Source organism: Homalodisca vitripennis, chromosome 5 (genome assembly GCF_021130785.1).
Source record: "Homalodisca vitripennis isolate AUS2020 chromosome 5, UT_GWSS_2.1, whole genome shotgun sequence".
In the NCBI taxonomy this organism is placed as follows: Eukaryota; Metazoa; Arthropoda; class Insecta; order Hemiptera; family Cicadellidae; genus Homalodisca; species Homalodisca vitripennis.
Genome location: NC_060211.1, coordinates 47,905,925 through 47,927,901, shown reverse-complemented (window position 1 = coordinate 47,927,901; position 21,977 = coordinate 47,905,925). Strand labels below are relative to the sequence as shown.

The 21,977-nt window shown below is 35.7% G+C and overlaps 1 protein-coding gene across 3 annotated transcripts in view; it reads left to right on the top strand.

Annotated features, from left to right (window-relative positions):
• Nucleotides 1–19,899: 19,899 nt before the first annotated feature.
• Nucleotides 19,900–21,977, top strand: part of LOC124362111 (monocarboxylate transporter 6-like) — a 53,851-nt gene continuing 51,773 nt past the window's right edge. Inside the window, exon 1 of one of the 3 annotated variants that reach the window (XM_046816309.1) lies at nt 19,900–20,194. The gene's annotated coding sequence lies outside the window, so the exon portion shown is untranslated. The remainder of the gene's footprint in view (nt 20,195–21,977) is intronic. The other 2 variants (XM_046816308.1, XM_046816307.1) reach the window with 2 other exon arrangements.

The window sequence follows — 21,977 nt, the reverse complement described above, 5'->3', positions numbered from 1 at the left end:
AAAGTAAGTTAAATGCAGTATACCGCTCATTCCCCATTTTGTTCCTTAAAACGTTTTTGACTCGATTCTATCTTGAGAACGATCATTCAGCATTGCATGTCAGTAGCACTGAATTATGTAAATAATAATATTCATTTGCTAAAAAAATCATTGAAAAAAATTAAATTTTCGGAGGTCCGTACCTCTTGAACTCCCTCGCCGACTACCTACGTCCTTGCTAGCAGATTGTGTCTCTAGTCATCAGAGCGGGCTGCAACCTATCATTAACGGAAAACATCCCCTGAAGTAGTACTATAGTATAACAGATCGAAATTCTAGAGCATTTGATTACGAATAATGAAGTACCTAACTACAACGTCCTAGACAAATTTTACTAGAGGTACATAAGATGATATTTCTGCAATTTTTATATTTGAAATTTGATTGCTTAACTATTTATTGTTCATATGTCATATGTTAGATTGCACACGCACATGCGCGCGCGCGCGCGCATCACACACACCTTAATGCACAGGCTAGCTGCCTTGTTCAACAATACGAATAATTCTTTGTTTAAACTTTGTCGTTAATGATGGAAGGTTTGAAAGGATAAAAGGATTTCGGACATTTACCATCGTTATATGTTACAAATGTATAACACAACATTTCTAGGATTGAAATCTAACCTCTTCATCGGGTGGGAAGGAAATTAATAGCCGAGGGAAGGTATGTTTGACCACTTTTTTCTCTTCATTCATTTATTTCTTTTTTATATATTAATATTACGGTACCTTCCTACCCAATGAAGAGGATAGATTTAAATCCTCCAAACATTGTCGTACTCATTTTGTAACAGATAACGATGACAACAAATGCCCGAAATACTTTCAATACGAATAAAGTAACAGTGGTTTAAACTTGACTTTTAAAGTGGATTTTAATTATGAGTGGTTTATTAGAGGACGTGAACCAATGTGGCGGTTTAAATTCGACTTTGTGAGCGAGTAAACAAAAAGAGGCCAACACAGGAATTGTTTCGAATTCGTGTAAAACTGCGAGTCTACAAATTATTTTGCCACCTCGACAGTTGAATTTTAAATAACTCTTTCTAACAATCATTCAACAACATAATTGTGCAAGTCGACAGTACAATCTTCATGAGTGTAGTAGGTGATATGAAACAATTCTCTGAAATGACAGACTGTGCTCTTAGTTAGTATGGTACTCTCATGGTAGATTGTCGGTGCTATGGAACAACACAATTTCGGTGCTGTGGCATTATAACTTATGGAACTCTGCAATCAGTAAGACGACTACACGGGATACGTACACTTCATCATTCATCTCAGATTCATCTTTGACTTAATGTCCTGGTGTGATAAGAACTAAAAATTAGTTGACCTTATTTTAATCATTGTTCCATGTATTTATAACTAAAACCTACACTTAGACGTACGACTTATTTTAATGATATTGTATATCCTATATGAGTATATATCCATAGCATCCTAAGCAAGGTACAAGTACGCACACCACGTATCGTAACAGGCTTCGCTTAGGCTGCATAACAATTTCAAATCCGTAGCCCATTTCATTCTAGTGATGTCCTGTGGACAGAAAGACTCATAAAACTTATAAAAATAATAAGTTGGTACGAAAATGACGCATAGTAGAACTCATTCTTCTTGAAATGACGTTTCATGCAGCATTTAAAGTCTGCATATGAAATCTTTCTAAAAATATCTTGCCACATGATGCATTCAGAATTTTTTATTAAATTGGGTTTAATACTAGTGTTTAAACAATAGAAGTCGACACACTAAGTCACTATATAATCTACTAGCGGGCCCGGCGCGCTTTGCTGCGCATTTCAATAATTTTTTGCAAAAGTTGCCCGCGGCTTCGCACGCAATTTCCCGTTGAAAACAGTACACTATATTCACTTATTCTTTTTCTATCACATTTACTTTGCTGAGATAATTTAGTCGTTGCCATCGTGAGCCTCTTGGGCGTATTATGAAGGTATGTAGCATATTCCTGCCTCTATCTAGCTGTTACCCACGGCTTCGCACGCAAATCTTAAGAACCGAAGTCCTTATATTACTTAGTAAATTTTTTTTTTACTATAATAAATTTTAGATTAAATTAGTTATATCTCCGATGCCACGATTGAGCTTGCTTTGTTGTCTCGATCGAGAGAATATGTACACACGGAGTTTTGAGAACCATACTTCTGTCAAAAAAAACAACTAAGGTTGATTTTATAACATTCTTTATATTTGTAGCCAACGTAAGATAGTAATTATGATATCTGCATTACTCTTCTGATCAAGCATGAGCATGGTTGCCTAATAATAAAAATCACAAAAAAAGTATTCTAGATAATATGTTTAATGGCTTTGACTAGTATACGATAGTTTTTCATTTAGAACTTAGAGGCCTATATTGTTTGGATCGTTCTTGACGTGTGTTATTGTGCCTAATTTCTCATTTTACAACTGAGTTTAAAATTTGTAATAATATATCTAAAATGTTCGCATTTATTGAATACATATTTTAACTCATTTTGTATTATACTTAGGTACAGCTTTGTAAATCCAGTGTCATTTCTTGGTTGAACAAACAATGTGCGATTTATTTAAACTTTTATAAATGTTTTAAATTATATAAATGTTATTTTACGTATTATGTGCTTTCCTTATTTAAAATTACGAGAGTAAAAATATATTGTTATTGTTTGGATTTGAAAGTCTAGCTCGAAATCACTCGTCAACCTACCTAGCCTAGGATATTATCATATGATTATTTGTCAGCATTTTAAAATACTATATCCACACCGAGTTGGAACAAGGATCCAAGGGCGCCAACAACCCATCTACTACGGACGGCGTATTGAATATATGCCATGTACACCGGACTGAGTGCGAATACCTGAGGCCGATTACACAGAACCGCTAACTGCATAAATTATGCATAGATATGGCTAATTACGGGGCCAACCAGTCCGCAGATGGCATCTACTAATTCGGCGCGTGCGCGTTTCTGGCCCGGGCCACTCGGCACTTGCAGATTGGCAATTACACTCGACATTCCTACTGCGCCTGCGCTTTCACGGAGCATGCGCGTGGTGCAACTGGTCATCTACATGCTGATTAACTCTGTTGAGTTGCGACGCGCTTATCTACCGACTCGTACGTCACTGTCAATCAGGTGACGAAGAAGTACTGCCGCTGTGGGTGTTCTGATTTTTGCGAGGGTTAATGAACCGAGATAAACATTTGAGTAATTACTTATCACCCACCAATTTAGGAAATATATTATTGCACTTGTCATTCCCGAGATAAACCGGCAGTTTTATTGCTGTGCGTTGGCAGTAACACGTAATAACAGGCTTTAGGTGTTTTATTATCGCATATATCAGGTAGTCTTAATTGGGCGAAAAATAAAACATTTACACCACGTGAAAGGTCGAGTTTGATACAAACAATTTTTATGAATCCATAAACATCTTCTTGGCACAGTTTCGTGCTGTTTGATCTAGTTATCACAATTTTAGGCAACGAACTGTCCACAAAAGAAATGTAAACGCCGGATATTTTTGGTGTCGATAAATATATAATTATAGACTCATGCACTGAAAATTGTATAATTTGGTCACTGCTCGTAAACTATACAAACTATAAAAACGTCACTCATCCAGAAACCCGCATTACATACACTTTCATTAATTTTTAACAAAAAAACTTCAAAACGAACTATATTTTATACTTTAGATATCCAATCTTCGTCACATCGCTGACAAATAATCGCTTGAAAATACCAAACCGACCATGCCGAAACGGGACAAGGAAAACATTGAGAGGCAATTTCCACCTGCAGATGGACTGGAGCGCATGCGCAGGTGACCGTTTACCGGGTTGGCGCGAACGTGAGCACCTGCCGCGCAGCCGCGAACAGTAACCTCAACACCCGCCAATACGCGCGTACTCCGCATTACGTCATTATGACGTCTGATACAGCTGCTACGGTAAACAAAGACAGCTGGCCAACGGCCAGATACGCTTATATTCCGTTTAGCAGAACGAAAGACTCCGAAGGTTCCGTCTGTTTGGGTGGTTTAACTAAATATAAATGGAACGTCATTCCCGCCAATTGTTTTGTCCATATAAAAACATTTGGTGCCTTAGGCATCTATTAGCCGTCTTTTCTTTTGGATCTCTTCAGACGGAAGTCGCTTCTAGATTCCAGAAGTCACGATTATGGACTGTCGGATTTCATACACTGCACGAAGCGGAAGATGATATGGAGTTGAACTCATGGAGTATTGTAACATAAACTCTCAATACACATATAATTCATCCATAATCTACTTCATGTACTTATGTTTATAAAGCCATCTATTACTATAATTTACTTTTGAATCTTTGTATTATATATTAGATTTCGCAAAAGACGTGTTTGCTGATAAAGATTGATTCTTGTTACGTATGTTATGTAAGTTATACTGTTATTGCTTCGTTGGTGATTCACTTATCAATCCGTCTCTTTTTACGAGGACTGAACAAAAGTTCCGGATTTTTTGTTCAGAAAACACTCTTACTTAAACTCTGGACACAAAAGGTTTATTAGTAGCGTATTGTGGGTTATCTCTGTTTTAGCTACGGTGTTTAAAACTGGAACCTCGTCTTTAAACTTAAAAACATTAGTGTTCGAGCAACTGTCATTTTTTGCGCTCAGACTGTTACAGGTTATAACTTCCAATAAAACAACTTAATGACATTCCCTTCAATGTATATTCATAGATCAGTTCTCTTTAAAAAAAAAAAAAAAAAAAAAAAAAAAAAAAAAAAAAAAAAAAAAAAAAAAAAAACATGCACTTATTCTGTAGTCTCCAGATTGACCATATTTTCAATCTCCGCACAAATAATATCACAATTCCGAAATATTAAAACCACTATCTATCAATGATAGTTAAGTGTGCTGTGGTTCTAGGCTCTTCAAATCACTGCTGGATTTGCTGAAAATTGAAGATAGTCTACAAGTGTATCAGAAAAGAGTTGTTGCTACAGTTATGCCACTACAGCGTTGAAGATATCTGCCCCAATAATGTTAGGATGATGGCCATTAATAAAAGATTTTCATTTTTCACCACAAACTTTAAGTAGACTTATAAGTATAAATGCGTGTGTAAAAGTTGTACATCTGATAAGACAACTCATATAGAAAATGTTAAATTGACAAAGATTATGTGGGTTTTGTAGGGGTTTAAATAAATAATTTCTGTATTTCTGTTATAATATTATTTTGACCCACTATTAGTGTCTCATCTTGAACACAGCGTACGATCAGGGTAACATAACTGCGTACGTAAATACATACCAGATCGGCCTCGAGGCGATCGCTATCAGTAGCAGGCGAGATGATCTGCTGTACCAGAACCAGATTTGGAACCGGTACCGGCACCTACTGGTTCAGCGGTCAACCGTGCGGTCAACTAGTGTTTTGATAATAATTAGAAGGCGAGGTGCAGCTGGTTGGTGGTCAGTAGTTGCCACGCGACTCTAAACTTCGCCCGCACAAGATGGCCATAACCGATATACCTCATTCCAAACAAGATGGACACAGCTGTTGCACGATATAAGCGAGGGAATTTTGTTAAAACCCGTTTGAATTGGTTTCTCGCTGGGTCAATTTAAAAAATGATCTAAACATTTGCAGACACAGTTCCCTGAAATACGTTTCCTCAATAGAGAAAATGTTATTATTTTATCAGGAATTGTAAGCATGTCAATTAATATTTTAGGGCCTCAATAGTGTTTTATAATCACGCCCACAAAATATGAAACTGCAATATAAGAACATGATTTCACGCATCGCGTATGAGTGACGGTTTTAGGGAGATGCGCATTTTTATTTACAAAAAAAAATTATTTCCTTAGACAATACTTTATTGAACTTGCCATTTTCATAAATTATATTTAATTAAAATCATCAATCATTTCAGTACATGTCATTCCTTGAAGCCTTAATTGTTATCCATGGTGAATCGTAAAACGTCATATTTTTATCATCAGCCATTTTTATTTCGGCCTGGGTACAAGACTTTGCCTCTCCAGAATAGAAAACAAATTTATCTTAATTTATTAGTAATCTTAAAAAGCTGTAACCAAGAAACTAAAAAAAGAACTTAACCAAAAATGTATTGTACTACCTTAATGCAATAGGATACTTCATTGACGAAACAACTTAAAAACGTTTAGTTTCATTAACGGGTTACAGCTAAAAGAAAATTCAGTAAAATTAAATTAGAACTCAGCATATGAATATAATCGTGTTAAAGGTTGAATATTAATCCTAAAACTTTCACAGATTTTTGGTGGAAAATTATTTTTGTCAATAAATACGCAACATGCTCTATTAAACCCTTAAAGGGCTCAGGTTTATGGCCTGGTGTGTGTGACTTAGTGTAAGTCTCTAATTAAGACAAAGCATTTACAGACCACTTCTATATAATAATGTAATCCAACGTGCATTTTTTCTCTGTAGCTTATACACATATTTCAAGTAATAGTAGGTTACGCTAAATGCAGTGAAAAGTATTCTTCATTGAATTTCATTGAGGGTGTAAAAATTACCGTTTTAAATTCACGATTATGAAATACCTCATTGTACCAGCGTGATAAAATGAAGTGATTAATAAGTAAAAAGACTGCAGCGTGTATACAAATTAGATAGCCAAATCCAATCGTCTAAACCAAGAAAAAGTTTCGCTATTGGCTTTTGGCTTTATAGTAAACCTCAATATTTCCTGAAAATGATCGACTGGGATAAGAACGCGAAATATGTTCAATTGCTTGGGAATTCGCGCCACAAAAACAGGCCAAGAGGCCTGAAAAATATTTCCACCTGTATCCACTTAACCTTCCAGGAAGTTACCTTGACCCAGCTTGATTACTTTCGATCAGTGACATATATGGCTTATGACAGTGTTTCTATATGACAGAGGCATTTAGTGAAAAGCCGAAACTCCAATTTCTTTTATTAGTGTTTGAAATCATAATTTCATATTTCGCGTTTTTGGCTTGAATAGACCACCCTCAACATTGCTGGTAAGGAAACAGGATTTTTCCGGAAATTTGATATCGTTCAGTGAAACAAAAAATCAGTAACAATCAGTAACATTACGTTTTGTGATCTGCAATCTAATCTCTTCATCAGGTAAATAACCAACCTAATGCATAATTACAAAATAGGTTAAAATAAACAAATCATACCAAAGCATTGTGACACGCTTAAATAATTTAAATAAACAACTATACACAACACTAATCGTTAAAAACTGAACTACAGAATACAGGTCGCACCAACCACCTACGTCTACAGTCGTATTAAAGTGCATGTTTTACAGTTAATGAAGTTGACACACAACATGATGGTTGTGATTCCTGATTTACGCGAGTAAAAACGCTTTGGTATGATTTGTTTATTTTAACCTAGTTTGTAATTATGTATTAGGTTAGTTATTTACCTGAAGAAGAGATCAGATTGCAGATCTCGAAACGTAGTGTTAGTGATTTTTGTTTCAGTAAACGATGGCAAATATCCGGAAAAATCCTGTTTCATTAACAATCCTACCATTGCCAAAAATAAATTTCAAACAAAGAATTTCTGGTAAGGTGAGAACCGAGTTTTCACTAGAAATCATATTTAAAATCCTGTCGGCGAAGGAACAAGACAACCGCCAAACCGCCAAATGTAAAGGATAGGAATCCTAATGGCTAACAGTTCTCCTCACACGCCCACAAGGATGCACCTGACTCCTCAGACGTTGCCAAGACTTCTAGAAGACCTGTCGACCCTAATGGCGGCCTCTCCAGTGAATCATGGACGTGACAGACAGTTGCGGGCGGCAGCGGCACGAGAGTTGACAAGACTTCCCGCGGAGGCGGGCGTCCATCATGTAACGGGACACGGCATAAACAACAGGCATCAGAGAACTTTACGAGAGCCAGAAACACATAACGTAGCAGGTGTGAAACCCCCTGCAGTTGTTTCCTACTACAAAACTATTGTTTTAACTCATACCTGAGATGGCCGAGAGTGTCCTTGTTGTTCTTCAAGGTAAGTTAGAGAGACGATACAAACAATCGTATATTCAAGGTGTCTTACTAAACTGGATTGTCTTGAGTACACCCAAATGATAAGTGTATTACGAATCTTTTGTGAAAATGATAAGCATTTTTATTATATTTTACATAACATTTTATGATTTCCTTTGCTATGGGTTGTGATATACTAGGCGTGGTGTCATGGTTATTAATCAGCGCGAGGGTATGATTTGAGACTTTAAGCTAGTTGATCTAATTTTTTTTAACTGAGGTTATGATTTTTTAAATTGTACAAAGATATTAGTAATAAACTAAACGAAGGCAGATATCTAAGGAATATTGTTATCAGTTAATACATAGACCAAAACTTATTGGTTCAGAATCCACTTTGAAGTATTTGTAGTAAACTTTGGTTTTATATCAGCCAGAAAAATGTTGAGGAACGAGGAAAGGACACTTATTGCTTTATCAAGAGCAGCTGTGGAACATGAGACTGAGAAGTGTTGCTTTATCAAAAGTAGCTGTGGAACAAGAGACCGAGAAGTGTTGCTGTACCAAGATCAGCTGTGGAATGAGAAGTGTTGCAAGTGTTGATGACTGTAGGATGTGGGACAGATAACGTAAGTTTTGTTTGCCAAGAGAACGCTGTTGATGTGTGACATGGCAGTGTTGCTTTGCCAATAGAACACTATCGTACGTGGAACAGATGTCTTGCTTTTCCAATAGTATTCTCTACAAGGATGTGTCGCTTTGCCACGATAACACTTACATAACACAGAGAATTATCGCTTTACAAAGAGAAAACACGTGGTTTGTTCCATGCTTTGTTAATGGAACATGGCGAGACTTGGGAAAGATAAGTACGCAAGCGAACGCTGTGGGACGTGAGATTGAGGAATGGTAATATACGGCCTGTAACATTGAAGAACACCGAGCGGAAAGCTGCGAAAACCAACAAGAGAGATCTCCCAATAACATACATTACCAAAACACATGAACAACCCACTATATCATTACGGAAAATAAACAGAGTACAGTTTGGCCTTTCTTTACCGGGGAAGGGTTAAAATTAAGTTTTCAAGAAGTCGACTGGGGTCCGCAAATAAACGGTGCGGCGCGCAACACCACGCAGCATTCCGCTCACAACACAAGCGGCGCGGGCGGCGGCAGAACGTGCAAAAACATGACTCAAACAGAGCCTTGTGGCCGAAAAACCAGGGCTATAAACGGGGAAGTGTAAATAAAAAGTGCAATGTGCTGTGGTCACTTCCTCCGGTATTTTTGAGAAGTACCCCTCTCTCACCACTCCGACCGACCACTCCTCCCCTTTGGGCCGACAGCTCTTGCAGCTGAACCAGCTCGGCCATTTCCGGAAACTTCTCCAATATTCAATCTACTGCAGAGTTGTTCTCTTGGATTGGTCTCTATTTGGATAATAAACGAGGTATGAGTCAAGGTAATAAACGAGGTATGACGCCAACACGCGTCACGCAACTGGATTTGCTGATGCTACATCAAAATTCTATAGCTCATTTCATTCTTGATACATCCTGCTGACAGACATACATTCATACAGAAAAGAAATATAAACCGATAAAAGAGGAAACTGGCCAAACTACTGAGACTTCAAAGACGCTCAAATAACTATCAAGAACATGCACCATCATATAATCCGTTCTTGTCTACTTGTAGAAATGAAGCATCGTGCAACATTTAGTCTACACGGACAGTTAGGTTACATGTGTTACTTTTCACGTGTGAAAATTTCATTTTATCGAACATAGTTTGTTTATTTATTCTAGGATGTTTCGTTGCCATCATGGTTACCACCAATGTAGAATTGTCTTTGCCAACGTTCAGCCAAATCCTATGGAGTGACATGTACTGTCATTGAACCCCTGTCATTTCACAGTGTTGCCCACATAGAAATGAAGCTTCATTCAAAATGTTAAGTCCATAGAATAAAATTTTTCCAGCCCCCTCAAGCGATAAGCTTCGCTACCGCTCCCGCAATGGGTCCTCATTTTCAATTGTTTCAATTAATTTTTAGTAAACATTATTATTATTAAAATAATTCAGTATTACTGACTGAATAATTCATGTACTGCTGAGTGATCGTTCTCGACATAGAAATGAGTTAAGAACTTGTTAAGGAACAAAATGGAGTCTTGCTTTTTGTACTCTGCGGGAAAATATCAATTGTCTTGATCCCCCAAAAATTTTTTCTGGCTACGTTCTTGGACGGAACCTATACAAAAACCGTCCCATAGTTCTAAAACTGGGAACCTCTGTGTTAAGTTATTAAGCTATTGCATTTTATTATCAGTTTATTGCATAGTTCATCGCCATATTAGTTTACCAAACAAATAACAAATTAAGGTATTTGGAAACGCCGAAGAAGACATTTCTTAGTAGATTTTCTCGAGCGATCTTTTTATATGATGTTGTTGTATTAAAATTTAAAGCCAACGAAAATTTAACTTACCCCTCAATTCAGTACACTCTCCACGTAACCTAGCATTTGACCAGATCAATCTCGTAAGATACAGAAATGCAAGCAACTGCTACTTTTTGATGCGGCTTCAGGTTTATTTACTCCAACTCGTCCTGTGAGCCAAATCTTGGCTATATACAAAAAAATATTTAGAATACGTTCTATCTATTATCTAATGAACAAATAACCTTAGCCTTCCTCACATCCTGAAAATCTTACGTTATCGTTATAACTTGAAGTATTCCTAAAACTGTTATTGTATACAAAATATGTTACAAGAAATCAATTACTATTATTTTTACACCATTAAAAGCGACATTTAACAGTTATTAAAGCACAGAAAACAGAATTCGTTTACGACCTTTGACAACTTCCACAAAGAGTGTAAAAGTTGCACTCTATAGTTTAAGTGCATTGTGGAGCTCAAGCCGCGGCTGTCACACCTAGACCCTCCTTCTAGTTGTAATGAAATATCTCATTATGTATGAGCTGCATCGAGACTCGCTATGTCGGGAAAATAAATCTGTGCGTAAGTTAAAGCTACTTAATGTCCATGCTTGCCCGCCTGCAAGGAGACCCTAATTGGCAAACAGTTTTATGCGCTGCTACTATGCATTTGTCTCGAGTGTAATAAAATTTGCATAAAGAGTGGGTGGTTTCCTAATTAAAGGTCACTGGCTCGGTATTTCTTTTCAGTACCGAAAGCAATCCCTTTGTGGGTGTAAACATCTAAATTTTAAAGAATGAATCCAAATTTATGTGCATGCCATTTCTTGTACAAATGCAAGGTTAAATTAATAAGTGTATAGGCTTACCCAGTTACATTGCAGGGTTCTTTATTGTAGAAATAGTCTGACCAACGATTATAACCATCACTGCTGAAAAAGCGTCCTTTGCTGAAACATCTGCCGCAGTATATTTCTCGGAATAAACCCAATTTTCTTGTTTCAGACCCTTCAATGTCTCATGGCAGTTACAGGTAATCCACAATATGACAGAACGTGTAGTATATCTTTATTATCACCAACTCAAAGGAAATTCACCGACAAAACCCAGTGCAATGGAGTATTGAAACGTAACTTAAGATAGACAGACCCACGGACCGACTTTCCTTATACTTTTTACCCTAAAACCAACAGAGTCCTTTCTTGGGCCAAGAGGAACCTATATCTCAAGTTTTATGTCTAGGACCTTTCTATCCGTTTATACCTTTATCCGTTTGACACCAAGATCAATAGCATTCTTTCTTGTATTAAGAGGAACATGTTGTCCAAGTTTAAAGTCTAGAACCTTTCTATAAAGAGTTATCACGTATGGGAACGGACAAACGTCCTGCTCTTTAACCGTTTGACACCAAGATCAATAGCATTCTTTCTTGTATTAAGAGGAACTTGTTGTCCAAGTTTAAAGTCTAGAACCATTCTATAAAGAGTTATCACGTACGGAAACGGACAAACGTCCTGCTCTTTAACCGTTTGACACCAAGACCAATAGCATTCTTCCTTGTAAAATAGCATTCTTCCTTGTAAGAGGTACCTGGTGAGCAAGTTTCAAGTCTAGGACTTTTCTACCAAAAGTAATCGCACATATGAAGGATAGACGGACGGACAACGACATGATTTCAATAAGGCCCTATCGGGTCCTTAATAAACATTAGAACAGAATCAATCATATTCTAATTCACATTACGTTGATTCTATAGCATACGTTCTGAAATGTACATTCCCTATAAGGCAGTTCAGTGGGTATCGCAGATTTTAACAGTAGGGTTCGAATCTTGAGTTGGGCATGACATTTTCGCACCATAGCAAATAATTTGAGTCTAGCCTGAGGTAGTCTGACAAATAATTTCGGGTTATAGTTTTAGATAACCGAGAAACCCAACTGTTAGGAACACTGACACAGGCGCTAGGAGTGACGACTTACAACGCGGACAATCTTAACAACAAAACGTTTTCCAAACCACGGTTTACCCTTGGGTTAAGAAATAGAAGTCAATTTAAAACAAATTAGGACGGTAGAGTCAGCGGCCGCCCTCTATTACAGAGGTAAGAGGGGCAGACACCTGCTCGGCAGCTCATCACCATTCCCGCCACGCGCCTACCTCTCTGCGCTCTGACAGAGGGAACTGAGGGGGTGGTGGCTCTATCAGTGTTAGGCGATAAATCGGTACGTCATCAACGGAAAGTGCCTTTCAATTAGTAAGGTTAATACTGAAATATATCTATACAGTATAGGGTGAAAAATACGTTTTTAAATCCAACATGAACTGAAGGAAAAGGCGAGTTATTTTAAGAACAAACTTTTAGGATTTGGCGATGCAGGAATCTTCTTGCATGCTGTCCTCCTGTCCTCCTCCAACCAGTGTTTGGCTGTCTGGAGTGCTGAAAACATCAATTTCCAGTAATACCCTAGTATTTATAGAGATTGTCTGTAACCTACACACAGAAATAAGCACAAACTTTGATACGACAACCTCACATGCAACAAACAAACCAAGATAAAGTTGCAGTCCCTTGGTTGATACCCACAGCTTCTCTTGACAAACAAACACTTTTCTGTCCCACATTCATCAGTAGTATTTCCAGGTCTTACGGTGAAAGTTATTTTAAATTTATGTACATATGGGGGATATTTTCAAGATATTTCCACACTCAAGCTGGTGCCAATCATCAACCCCTGATTTTACCAACTGCCTTCGTAGTTGGGATTACTTTACCTGATATCGGAGCGGTCTAAGACCGCTTTGGATCTGGGTTAGAGATAGGGCAGGTCCAAATCCTGTCTGTGACAGGAGCACTTTTTATCAGTACCATCGACCTTGTACTGTATCGACTTCCCCTCTTATTCTGTTTGATAAGATCCACACACATGCCAATGGCCAATAAGGGCGGGCAAAATAAGTCTTAAAAGGAAATCGGCTTCGCCTTATAAGAATTCTAATTACATCTAATATAAACAAGCTAGGACTATGCATGACAATGTGGTGCGCAACAGTACGTAATAACGCCCATAGGTTTAGCCTTTATAAACTATGGGCGTTATCTTAACGACATCCTTATGGGATATATTTCAGACCATTGTCCGAAAAGCTGTCCTCCTAACTTTCACCTGGACGTACCCTTGACAGTACCATGGCCGTTTTGGGATATCCAATAAAGTTACATCTATCTTGCATATAAGATTATTGAGTTTCATTGTAACTTCAAGCCCATAACTTAATTCGTTATGTGATATTCGTTACATCTATTCGAAAGTTTACTATGATAAAGAACTTTTAAATAATAACAATATGGCTATTCAATCTAACTGTAAATAAACATTTATGTCGATCTTTGTAACAGAAATAAAAAGTATATTATTGGAGTGTTTGTTTTTAAATTGATATAATATTTCTTGTTTTCATGTACCAAATCACTTTTAAATATTAATATTATCCATATATATGATAAATTGTAATATTGTATATAATAATAAAATAATTATATATAATATTAAATAACATAAATGTCTTCGTAATGCTTCATTTAAATCAAAGCACTCATGCAGTGCTTTTCATCAAACCACACATAACATGACTTATTAACTTTCTGGTTTAGAACTCCGGATGAAAGATTGAATTAAGTAAGTACTTACACAATATCATATTTTCTATTTTTTAAATAGTTAGATCGTCAACTTCTTCCACCGATGTCAATGAATTATATAAGTTGCTGTAATAAACGGTTTGGTGGCAAAGGTGGTTAAAGTAGGAAAGAAAATAATTAGAACGAAATAATTGTAATGCATAAGTTATATTTTTCTTTTCTACCTTACCTTTTAGCCTTTTGTTATAGTTAATTATTTTTAGCAAGGAATGTAACTATTTATTTCATTCACATATTAAAAAACCGTATGTTACATGTTTTATCTTAATAAAAGTGTTTCTTTGTCATAATAACGGTATTGTTTATGGAGTATTTACGAAGAATGGGGGCCACGACGACTTCTGCCGGTCTCGGCAAGAATGCTGCTTCTCTCTGTTCCACCAAAACCAATTACTTCTGAATTTGATTTACTGCGATTTTCTCGCTCCTTTTTTATTTTCATTCTCCTCCTTTCCAAATTGAAACATAAACCAATTGAGAACGCCACTGTCCAATTTGGTAGGTTCCATTTTGGGAATTTTCGCACGGTTTTTGCCGCTCAGAGCAATGTTTTATGACTGGAAGATTAGGTTTAATGCCCTACATGGCGTACCTCAGGGCTCGTCGCTGGGGCTGTCTTCTTCCTTCTAAGGAGAGGCATGTATTAATGTGCCGCGTACCCTCTTCAAAGGCAAATCGTCGCAATCGTTTCCGGTACACTTACAGAGTACCGTTTTCAATTCTGTAAATACTTACCTACCTACTCGTGCAGGTTTTTCTGCATGGTATGTGGCCATCTTTTCATAACTTCTTATTTATTGTCTTCTTACAATCTATGTTACAATCACACAGCTTTAACTACTGTAATAGCGTAATTTAAACACTACTTCTGCAACGAATGTAGTTTTTAAAACATGAGTGGTCTATTCAGGCCAATATTACTTCAAGGAATTCTAAACTAACGTTAAAATAAAACAAACATTTCTCCTACATATTCAAGCCATCTAGACGGTTATCTGAACAATATTAGAACTATATGTCTGTAGTATTACTTACTGTGTTTTTTCTATAATTGAGCTAAATATTTTCATTATTATAATATAGAAAGTTGACTTCCTCTTTTCTTTAAACCATTGTTAAACTGTTTTACATAGATTAATTCCAGTGATAAACAGATATAATAGATCGGTGGTTTATAATAGTACAATTTAAAGAAAATTGTCATTTAGCACATCTTATGTATTATTACTGACTGATCTAAACATTTTCGAGACAAAAAAGTTAAAGAATATGAGAACTGAAGCTAAACTCAAAATTCAAAAGAATATTTCTTCACTAACAGGATAAGTACCAACAATAAGCTCTATAAAGTATGAAAACGTTTGGAATTTAAAGAATGTACACTCTGCATAAAACTAAAATTATAAAAGAACATAGGCATTATCAGATCATGCGATGATATCAAAATGATTAGTTTAGCCCGGAGATAATCAGCTGACAACGTAGCCTCTAAACTTTTTTCTTCTTCTTAGAACATAGAGTATCTCAGAACCGGAATCCATAAATATTGGCGATAATTTTTAAACAAAAGCGAAATTGGTCGATAACAAAAGTGTTTTTTGAGGATGAAGCCATTACGGGGAAGGTCGGCTTTGGCCGCAGGCCTTAGATTTGAATATCGCAACAATGGTGAGATTAGGGCCTGTCGACACCACTCTCTATATATCACAGATGTTATCTTATCGCCCGAAGACGCGCCAAATCAGATCGCTAACGCGAAAACACCGCGAATATTTCACTTCTAGTATTCGATCGCGGTTTGAGGCCCGCTCGCGTGTTGCCACATCTGCCTGCCGGAGGCGGCGAGAACTTTGACCCCTCTGGTCCAATGATTGAGATGTTCCGTGGGTCCGTCTCTCCCAGCAGATTTTAAATTCTTTAAGATTCTCTCACGATTTGACACAGTTTACCGTATAGTTATTAGTCTATAGCAATACTTTAGTTGAAATTAAAAAAGAATCATTCAATTTTTTGATGCGGTTGTTCAGCTTCAACAAATAACTAAAATGCATCGAATACAACAAAATTCAGTCGTACACAATCATATTTTACACCACATGATCGTTGTAGATTTCCAAAATTTTTTGGTTCTGATTACATTTCATCTTTTAATTATAATTCAAAAAGGTGCTTAATTGAGTAACAATTTTGAATGAAATTTCAACTAATTCTGTTATGCGATACGTGATGTAGCCTAATTCTACCTTGTACTTGAGACAAATATGTTTCCGGTATTTTATGTGTAAGTTCTAAATGTACTTTTAATTACAGAACCGTAACCGGTGGAGCAAGCACTTTTTGTGGTTCAATGTTTATTGAAAAAGTTAAATTAGGATATTGCCATTTATACAAATGTAATGAATGTAAATAAAAGTCGTTTGACAGGTATTTGGTCTTCTGATATGTTAGTTTGGTTATTCAAATGCTTGTGTGACGGATACGGCCAAATACAAAATAATTTTATCGTAACAAGTAAGGGCTCTGTGGTGATGTGGTAACACACTCAGCCGGCAAGTGAGAGAGATTCGGGTTCGTGTCCCGGCGGAGCAAGTACATTTTGTGGTTCAGTGTTTATTTCAAAAATTAAAATAGGCTATTGCCATTTATATATATATATATATATATATATATATATATATATATATATATATATATATATATATAATTTTGGTAATTGGCTGAACGTTAGCGTAGCGTTGGTATTTTCAGGGAAACTGGCAAACGTATCTTCTGTCTGTCCATTCGATATCTCTAGAACAAACTTATCTAGGAGCTTGAATTTTGCATTAAGCTAATTCTGCATAGAAGCATCATCGAATTCAATGATGGTGAATGCCACTCAGCGGGATTTAGCTTAACATTAATGAACTTTGTTATTTGGGTCTTATGGGTAACTATGAAGTCAACGAAGGAATCTCAGAACAAACAATTTGTAAATAATCTGTCAATCATATGAGATTTTAACTTATCACATTATGGCATACACATAATAGACCTAATACACATAAAGAGGTTACTATAGTGTGATGGAATGGTTCGTAAGACTCATTACGTTTTGTCGGTCCCTCGATATTCTGTTGCTTTGGTTTATTTGTATAAATAAGATAGTTTTAAATTATGGTAAATATTCCTCAATGGGATCTGGCTCAGCATTAAGAAAGTCTATAAATCAGGATGATATCACGACAATTAATCGAGTAATAAACTTAAAATTATGTATATTTATGAAGTAAAATAAAAACAGACTATAAACTGTAAAAGCTAGGCTTTTAATTACTTAGCACTTGGACATGGATACTAAGTGTGAACACAGTTAGTAAATACAAACAATACGTGACATATACTAAACATATGACTATTAAAACAAATGGTTAAACGTCATATTATTCTCTACCACCAAATTTTTGGTAGGCCGTAGATGCAGCACATTTGGGAAACGAGCTGGTATCCTGTGCTCACATTATAGGAACGTTCTCTTATTTGGCTTGAAGAAGGCTATAAGGTAATATTTTTAGTTTCTTGATCTTGAGGATTTCTTCCCCTCGCCTTCAGAAATTGTATCTTGAAATTCTTGTTCTTCTCCTTCCTGCGAAATAATTCGTTCTCCTTCTTGCGACAGGTTGATATTTGTTCTTGGAGCAAAGTGATGCATAGATATAGTTCTTTCAGTGTCATCCTTCCTCTTAATGAATGCTTATTCTACATTGGCTTCTATTAGTTCTGCTTCTTCTACCACGTCATCACTATTATTCTATTATACTAGTGCACTCATTATTCTTGATGAGAACCTTTCCTTGAGTTAAGAGCCAAGAGGGAAAGGATGAACAGTTTAAATTGCAACGTGGGCATGAAGACAGAAATCGTTCGTGGGGGATACAGTTTGTAGATGTACATAACAGCGTACAAATAGAACACAGAGATTCGCCAAAGACAAATTCTCACTAAGTGGTAGGAAACAATTTACTTTTCAGCGTGTTTTCCAAATTACCCCATTGTACCTTTCTACTTTACCATTCCCTCTCAGGTTGTAATTAGATAAGGCTTATCGCGATTCTGTTTGAATAAAGGAAGAAGGTTAGTTCATGCGATAGGAGGAAGGATCCATCTGTCTGAATGAATAATAGCAAGTAGACCGAAAATGGTGAATGACTCAATAAGCGTTTTATCACTGTAGCAGAATAAAGATCGGGGCAGAGAAAGGCAAAAGGAAAACGAGAATGCTCATCGTCTACAGTGGGGATGTAAAGATTACGAGAGTTGGGGGGAAACGTAAGCTTTGAAGTCGAGATTAAGTGTTCCATAGGTGCTGTTGCTTTAATTAAATAACCTCGATGCTTTACAAAACGTGGTTAACCTCACCACAGTCGGAACGATTTAATGTTACCCTTCAGACTTCTTCAAAAGAGCAGGGTAGATTTTTTATACGCAGATTTTTGACTCAGATTACCCCTGGCGGTTTCGTTATGGTATAACTCATCTGACTGGTTGCTCTACATGCTCGAAACCACATGTCTGATTTAGTACTTTTGGATCCTGAATGTTGAACCCTTTCACAATCGTAGAGAAACAACTACAGTCTTCATTGAGATGAATGAATAATAGCTTTATCATTTTTATTCTTTGGATCTGTATAGACTTTGAAGGGGTTTCCTAGTAGAAACCCTTTCCACTTACGGAGTGATTCCATTTTGGCAGTAGCCTCTTTCTGAACAGCGGAATGAATCCTTTTACTTTTGGACATACTACGAGAAAAAGACTCCAGACCTGTTGTCTGGGCTAAGTGTGGCGGTGAAAACAAAATCTGAGCCATCCATTCCAACAACGAGAGGAGATTTAAACGTGAGTTGAGACGTGATGGTTGTGATGGTAGCGCTGGCAGGCTATATCTTGTTTTATCGTTTGAAATTTTTTAGGGTATCAGGAGGCAATGTCAAAGCATCGAAGGAGATGAGACTGTGGATGTTATAGGAGAAACGGTAAATCCACTTCGAGTGGTAGGCAAAACACCCAAGAACACGCGTGAGTGAGGTTCAGTCTTTAGGAGCAGCAAGGTCAAGCGTAGGTATCATTCTCTTAGGTCAGGTTTGATGTTTCTGTTGCTCACACAATGCCCAAGATTACTCTCAGTTTCTTTGAAAATACACAATTTTATTCATTGAATACTAGGCCGTACTTTTTGGCACATTTCACTTTTCTAAATTTAGGCAATTCTTCGGATTTTTATCAAATTTCAAAATTTTTAGAAATTTTTAAAAGTTTAGACATTTCAAAATTCACAAACTAAGAATCCTTCCAGAAGATGTGTCTTGATCGAGTTGGGATAGGTCTGCAATCTAGTGTCAGGCTGGAAAACAATTTAGGTGGTGGTGTGATGGAACGTGAAATTTTAAGATTGTTTATCACCTAAATTAATTCCGGTACTCTCATTCTCTTCATTTTGTTGATTTTTAAACTGTAATCTGATAGTAGTGGTTAATCCAAATCTACAATTACCTTTTATGTAATTTATATATGTATTTGTTGGCTTTATTCGTATACCAATTGTCAATACGTAGCGTTGATATTTTTTTATGTGTTGACAACTTAGAGAAAAAAAATAGACCATATGCGGTTGTGCACTATGTAGCATTGCATTTCCCTCTATTGTTTTGTTAACTACAATAATAGCATTCGAGTTGGTCGTTAAGCTTTTTTTTTGTTATTGTTGTCACTATTATTTTACATTGTGTTAATTTACTACAGCGAAAGGATTTTTATTCGTCACTCTAAAGACGATTTGTTCAGTGCAAGCTCTCGCTTGTGTGTTTAAATTTTAATGTAACAAAGGCGTGTTTGAATAATAAAATTAACTTTTAGATTATTAATTATTATTGTTGTGTACATGTTAAACTACTAGGCTATCCTAGTTCAATATACAACAAATGTAGGTAAGCTTTTAAAAACTATAAAATCTTTCAATGTCTACATTAACTAGAAGATTAAGAAACTTTGTTAAATTCACATGAATAAAATTTGAACATTTTATTGTATAGATTTAGTGTACAATATGGTATTTATTCAATTACATAAAATTAAATGGGTAGGGTACGATAAGCGGACCTGTTTTTTATATCGAAATTGGCAAACAATATTACTTAATCATAACCATCGATATAATCAATCGATACTGATTAATTATTTTGAATTATTAACTTAAATAGTCTATACCAACAGCTGTAAACATTAAAATAATACACGTAGGGTAATATTTCAATTTTACATAAATAATTTTAATTATTAAAAATGGCAGTCTATTTTAGAAAACTACACGACATTGCGTTGAAAGATGATAAAACATTTTAAATAAAATATATTGTTTTTGTGGCTTCAACATGTTGGACTCGTACCGAAAACCCCATTGTGTGAAATTTGTGAGAAAGAAACAACTGTAACTGTGAGAGAAGCAAATATGGTAGACTTCAGTTTTCCTAATTTTTGTTATAATAACTTGTTTGTTCACTGTAAATATTACATTCATATTTTAATATAAAACATATGATTGTTATTGAGGACTATAGATACTTTTAGCCTATATCAATTGATAGTCTAGGATTTGAGATGCGAATATTAGGTATCGAAGACTACATTCTTCGATATAAAAAACCGAGTCCGCTTATCGTACCGTACCCAATTAAATTATCTACCAGTTTCTTTCCATGTTGCTTCTAGTTTGTTTTCATACAATTCTATTGATAAAATGATATGTTAATGACAAGTATGAGGATTGTGAGATGGATATATAATTAAATAAGCCCAAAAAATAAAAAACAAAAATAATTAATCAGCATTTTGATTAATTGATCATTAAATCTAATCTTTTAGCTGTATTATAGTAAGTGCACACCACATCAGTTGAATCAGTGAACGAAATTATCGATTAGAAATACGTAATATCAAATAGGCCTACACAAAAAGTTATTAATTATAGTTATTTACAATTATTTATTGCCACCTTTTTAAAATAATTTATTGAATAAAAATATTGTCCAAAATAGCCTAGTTCAAAGTAAAATAATTTGTATGGTACTTGAGTAATGGCCGTAAGTATAATAGCGATTACAAACATTTACACTTCAGATTGGTAACAGTAATTAAATGTTACACTGCTTTGTCGTAGGCCTATATGTTTAATAAGTATACACATAACCTAGGTAGTTTTTATTCATCATTAAATTACTACTTTTATACATAAACAACTGATCTATACTGTAATTAGAAATACATATAACGTAATTCAGTTTGATATTATGGTTTCGGTAGTTTAAATGATCATAAATATCGATGATTCGATTGTGGTGGTGACTGCTTATTATGCTACAGCCAATCTTTCTCAGGATAGAGTTCCATAAGCTAAACACTAATTAAATTTAAGTGATAGGCTGTGTGATTTATTACTATTAAAATGGTATGAGCTACTATACTTAAAAAATTTAAGGGTTTTGGAACACAGACAAAATTGTCAATTTTTCACTTCTTTTTGTTGTGTTTGCAAATTTTTTCTAACTGTTGAATGATTTCTGATTCTCCTAACTGCTTACAAACAGCTTGTTCTTCCTGGTTTTCTACTTTTAATAAATTCTTTTCTAAACTTATTTTTACTTTGTCAATTTTTGTAGTTGTGTAGATATGAACATTTATCCTTTTCTTCTTTAGCGGTGACTTATCTACAAG